Source organism: Somniosus microcephalus, unplaced genomic scaffold, assembly GCF_052327205.1.
Source record: "Somniosus microcephalus isolate GS21.2 unplaced genomic scaffold, FLI_Smic_1.0 unresolved_chr5, whole genome shotgun sequence".
In the NCBI taxonomy this organism is placed as follows: domain Eukaryota; kingdom Metazoa; phylum Chordata; class Chondrichthyes; order Squaliformes; family Somniosidae; genus Somniosus; species Somniosus microcephalus.
The window spans coordinates 43,635,038-43,641,168 of NW_028225183.1; the positions used below are offsets into that span (position 1 = coordinate 43,635,038).

Genomic DNA, 6,131 nt, shown 5'->3' on the forward strand with positions numbered 1-6,131 from the left:
TACTTATTTCTGTCCCTTCTGCCTCTTTGTCCCTCTGTTCACAGGTCGATTTTTGCTCCGACAGATTCGGCGTTTTTCAGTTCCTCGTTAGTATAGTGGTGAGTATCCCCGCCTGTCACGCGGGAGACCGGGGTTCAATTCCCCGACGAAGAGGATTTTTAACATCCCCAATTTTAAACCTTTAGGCAGCTCCTTAAAATGACCCTGGGAAAAGTAGAAAAGAACAAAGTGAACTACAATAATTTTAAAATATATACTGGCATATGAAGAACTGTGTAACAACTCCCTGCACCAGTTCCTCGTTAGTAGCGTGTTCTCCTTATGATTGCCTTTTGTGTGGGGCACTGAGGAGGGAGAGAGAAAATGAGATAAGAGCGGGAGAAAGCACGACTGCTCTTTCAAAGAGACAGCACAGGCACGATTGGCCGAATGGCCTCCCACCGTGCTGCCAGCCTCCATGAATGCATGACACTGAGATGGATATCTGAGACATACCCACACAAAGAGAGCACATACGGGTATTTTGTGTGCGTTTGCTGCTTTGTCTCAAGCACTGCATAACCATTTCCTCGACAATGTCGTGGGTATTATGATGTTCAGTTTTCACTTCCCCGACGGCTTCTCTCTGACTTCATGCCTCTGTCTCTGAGAAAAGCATAGAAGGAAATATATGCCAAATGGACGCCTTCCCGCACTTGATGCTGTGGCTTAGTGAACATGTCCTTTGTGTTCTCGTCTAAAAGATGTCATCTTGTACGAAAAGTTTGCATGGCGTGAAAGTGATCTGAATTTCAAAGCAGCAAGGAGGAAAGTCTGTGTTGCTCTGCTTGCTGGCAGGCAGCTTCTTGCAGCTTCCCTGGTGGTCTAGTGGTTAAGAATCGGCGCTTTCACCACCACGGCCCGGGTTCGATTCCCGGTCAGGGACCAGTGCGTTTTGAGGCTGTTTGAAATGCCTCCAATCAATGCACCCGCGCGAAGCACTGCCTGCTCCTGATCAACCTTTGCAATTTCAACACTGCTGCTGCCTCAACAGGTACACAATGCACTTCCTTGCCTTCTGTAAAATGCCTGCTGTTTCAAAGTCAGCAGGAAATTACATTTGGAACGAGACAATTTAAACGTGTACATGCCCACATTTAACTGCAGCTGACAGTGTCAGAACAGTCACGGTTATTATCAAGCTTCCATGTATTTTCTTGTTGGCTGCACTTGCCTAACAAACTTAGCTTATCACAGCACGGCTATCAATCAACTCAACGCCAGTGTGAAGAATGCAACATTTGAAAGTTAGCAACGTGTGCAAGACTTAGTGAGAGAGAGTTGGGCCGTGATAACATTTCTAAGCAGTAAGATATTCACTGGGCCTGAGCCCTTGCTGCGTAATACAATTCTCCCCATACTGATTCTGTTATCTTCATTTGTTCTCCTCTGGTTACCGTCATACCTGCCACTGGCAAGCGTTTCTCCTTATTACCTCAAACAAATCCCCTTGTAATTTTGAAAGCCTCTTATTAAATTTCCTCTTAACCGTCTGAAGAAAACAATCACAAACTCTCAACATAGCTGAAGTTCCTTATCCCTCGGATCACTCTGCAAGACGTCAAACTGAGTGTCTCGCTCCGTATGTCTATCTTTGTCTCCCTCTTTGTCCCTGTCTCTCTCTGTATAGGATTCCGAGGGTGCTTGACAGGATAGATGCAGGGAGGATGTTTCCCCTCCTGGGGGAATCTACAACTAGGGGGCAAAGCTCCAGGATATCCGGTCGCCCATATAAAACGGAGATGAGGAGGAATTTCTTCTCTCAGAATGTCGTGAATCTTTGGAATCCTCTACACCAGAGAGCTGTGGAGGCGGAGTCACTGAATACATTCAAGGTGGAGATAGACATATATTTGAGCTGCAGTGGAGTCAAGGGTTATGGGGAGCGGGCAGGAAAGTGGCTTTGAGTAGAAGATCTGATCAGCCATGATCTTATTGAATGGCGGGGCAGGCTCGAGGGGCCGAATGGCCCACTCCTGCTCCGATTCCTTCTGTTCTTATTTCTGTCCCTTCTGCCTCTGTCCCTCTGTTCACAGGTCGATTTTTGCTCTGACAAATTCGGCACCTTTCAGTTCCTCGTTAGCATAGTGGTGAGTATCCCCGCCTGTCACGCGAGAGACCGGGGTTCAATTCCCCGACGGGGAGGATTTTTAACATCCCCAATTTTAAACCTTTGGGCAGCTCCTTAAAAAGACCCTGGGAAAAGTTGAATAGAACAAAATGAACGAAAATAATTTTAAAATATGTACATGACGAAATTTATAACAACTCCCTGCACCAGTTCCTCGTTAGTCGAGTGTTCTCCTTCTGTTTGCCTGTTGTGTGGGGCACTGAGGAGGGAGAGAGAAAATGAGATAACAGCGGGAGAAAGCACGACTGCTCTTTCAAAGAGACAGCACAGGCACGATTGGCCGAATGGTCTCCCACCGTGCTGCCAGCCTCCATGAATGCATGACACTGAGATGGATATCTGAGACATACCCACACAAAGAGAGCACATACGGGTATTTTGTGTGTGTTTGCTGCTTTGTCTCAAGCACTGCATAACCATTTCCTGGACAATGTCGTGGGTATTATGATGTTCAGTTTTCACTTCCCCGACGGCTTCTCTCTGACTTTATGCCTCTGTGTCTGAGAAAAGCATAGAAGGAAATATATGGCAAATGGACGCCTTCCCGCACTTGATGCTGTGGCTTAGTGAACATGTCCTTTGTGTTCTCGTCTAAAAGATGTCATCTTGTACGAAAAATTTGCCTGGCGTGAAAGTGATCTGAATTTCAAAGCAGCAAGGAGGAAAGTCTGCGTTGCTCTGCTTGCTGGCAGGCAGCTTCTTGCAGCTTCGCTGGTGGTCTAGTGGTTAAGAATCGGAGCTTTCACCACCACGGCCCGGGTCCGATTCCCGTTCAGGGACCAGTGCGTTTTGAAGCTGTTTGAAATGCCTCCAATCAATGCACCCGCGCGAAGCAATGCCTGCTCCTGATCAACCTTTGCAATTTCAACACTGCTGCTGCCTCAACAGGTACACAATGCACTTCCTTGCCTTCTGTAAAATGCCTGCTGTTTCAAAGTCAGCAGGAAATTACATTTGGAACGAGACAATTTAAACGTGTACATGCCCACATTTAACTGCAGCTGACAGTGTCAGAACAGTCACGGTTATTATCAAGCTTCCATGTATTTTCTTGTAGGCTGCACCCCCCTAACAAACTTAGCTTATCACAGCACGGCTATCAATCAACTCAACGCCAGTGTGAAGAATGCAACATTTGAAAGTTAGCAACGTGTGCAAGATTTTGTGAGAGAGAGTTGGGCCGTGATAACATTTCCAAGCAGTAAGATATTCACTAGGCCTGAGCCCTTGCTGCGTAATACAATTCTCCCCATATTGATTCTGTTATCTTCAATTGGTCTCCTCTGGTTACCGTCATACCTGCCACTGGCAAGCGTTTCTCCTTATTACCTCAAACAAATCCCCTTGTAATTTTGAAAGCCTCTTATTAAATTTCCTCTTAACCGTCTGAAGAAAACAATCACAAACTCTCAACATAGCTGAAGTTCCTTATCCCTCGGACCACTCTGCAAGACGTCAAACTGAGTGTCTCGCTCTGTATGTCTATCTTTGTCTCCCTCTTTGTCCCTGTCTCTCTCTGTATAGGATTCTGAGGGTGCTTGACAGGATAGATGCAGGGAGGATGTTTCCCCTCCTGGGGGAATCTACAACTAGGGGGCAAAGCTCCAGGATATCCGGTCGCCCATTTAAAACGGAGATGAGGAGGAATTTCTTCTCTCAGAATGTCGTGAATCTTTGGAATCCTCTACCCCAGAGAGCTGTGGAGGCGGAGTCACTGAATATATTCAAGGTAGAGATGGACATATATTTGAGCTGCAGTGGAGTCAAGGGTTATGGGGAGCGGGCAGGAAAGTGGCGTTGAGTAGAAGATCTGATCAGCCATGATCTTATTGAATGGCGGGGCAGGCTCGAGGGGCCGAATGGCCCACTCCTGCTCCGATTCCTTCTGTTCTTATTTCTGTCCCCTCTGTTCACAGGTCGATTTTTGCTCTGACAGATTCGGCACCTTTCAGTTCCTCGTTAGTATAGTGGTGAGTATCCCCGCCTGTCACGCGGGAGACCGGGGTTCAATTCCCCGACGGGGAGAATTTTTAACATCCCCAATTTTAAACCTTTGGGCAGCTCCTTAAAAAGACCCTGGGAAAAGATGAATAGAACATAATGAACGAAAATAATTTTAAAATAAGTACATGACGAAATTTATAACAACTCCCTGCACCAGTTCCTCGTTAGTAGAGTGTTCTCCTTCTGTTTGCCTGTTGTGTGGGGCACTGAGGAGGGAGAGAGAAAATGAGATAACAGCGGGAGAAAGCACGACTGCACTTTCAAAGAGACAGCACAGGCACGATTGGCCGAATGGTCTCCCACCGTGCTGCCAGCCTCCATGAATGCATGACACTGAGATGGATATCTGAGACATACCCACACAAAGAGAGCACATACGGGTATTTTGTGTGTGTTTGCTGCTTTGTCTCAAGCACTGCATAACCATTTCCTCGATAATGTCGTGGGTATTATGATGTTCAGTTTTCACTTCCCCGACGGCTTCTCTCTGACTTTATGCCTCTGTGTCTGAGAAAAGCATAGAAGGAAATATATGGCAAATGGACGCCTTCCCGCACTTGATGCTGTGGCTTAGTGAACATGTCCTTTGTGTTCTCGTCTAAAAGATGTCATCTTGTACGAAAAGTTTGCCTGGCGTGAAAGTGATCTGAATTTCAAAGCAGCAAGGAGGAAAGTCTGCGTTGCTCTGCTTGCTGGCAGGCAGCTTCTTGCAGCTTCTCTGGTGGTCTAGTGGTTAAGAATCGGCGCTTTCACCACCACGGCCCGGGTTCGATTCCCGGTCAGGGACCAGTGCGTTTTGCGGCTGTTTGAAATGCCTCCAATCAATGCACCCGCGCAAAGCAATGCCTGCTCCTGATCAACCTTTGCAATTTCAACACTGCTGCTGCCTCAACAGGTACACAATGCACTTCCTTGCCTTCTGCAAAATGCCTGCTGTTTCAAAGTCAGCAGGAAATTACATTTGGAACGAGACAATTTAAACGTGTACATGCCCACATTTAACTGCAGCTGACAGTGTCAGAACAGTCACGGTTATTATCAAGCTTCCATGTATTTTCTTGTTGGCTGCACCCCCCTAACAAACTTAGCTTATCACAGCACGGCTATCAATCAACTCAACGCCAGTGTGAAGAATGCAACATTTGAAAGTTAGCAACGTGTGCAAGACTTTAGTGAGAGAGAGTTGGGCCGTGATAACATTTCCAAGCAGTAACATATTCACTAGGCCTGAGCCCTTGCTGCGTAATACAATTCTCCCCATACTGATTCTGTTATCTTCAATTGGTCTCCTCTGGTTACCGTCATACCTGCCACTGGCAAGCGTTTCTCCTTATTACCTCAAACAAATCCCCTTGTAATTTTGAAAGCCTCTTATTAAATTTCCTCTTAACCGTCTGAAGAAAACAATCACAAACTCTCAACATAGCTGAAGTTCCTTATCCCTCGGACCACTCTGCAAGACGTCAAACTGAGTGTCTCGCTCTGTATGTCTATCTTTGTCTCTCTCTGTATAGGATTCTGAGGGTGCTTGACAGGATAGATGCAGGGAGGATGTTTCCCCTCCTGGGGGAATCTACAACTAGGGGGCAAAGCTCCAGGATATCCGGTCGCCCATTTAAAACGGAGATGAGGAGGAATTTCTTCTCTCAGAATGTCGTGAATCTTTGGAATCCTCTACCCCAGAGAGCTGTGGAGGCGGAGTCACTGAATACATTCAAGGTGGAGATAGACATATATTTGAGCTGCAGTGGAGTCAAGGGTTATGGGGAGCGGGCAGGAAAGTGGCGTTCAGTAGAAGATCTGATCAGCCATGATCTTATTGAATGGCGGGGCAGGCTCGAGGGGCCGAATGGCCCACTCCTGCTCCGATTCCTTCTGTTCTTATTTCTGTCCCTTCTGCCTCTGTCCCTCTGTTCACAGGTCGATTTTTGCTCTGACAGATTCGGCACCTTTCAGT

General features: G+C 46.8%; 1 non-coding gene across 1 annotated transcript; it reads left to right on the forward strand.

Annotated features, from left to right (window-relative positions):
• Window positions 1-4,123: 4,123 nt before the first annotated feature.
• On the forward strand, window positions 4,124-4,195 carry trnad-guc (transfer RNA aspartic acid (anticodon GUC)). The gene has a single exon. It is a non-coding gene; the product is annotated as a tRNA-Asp (tRNA).
• The last annotated feature ends 1,936 nt before the right edge of the window (window positions 4,196-6,131 follow it).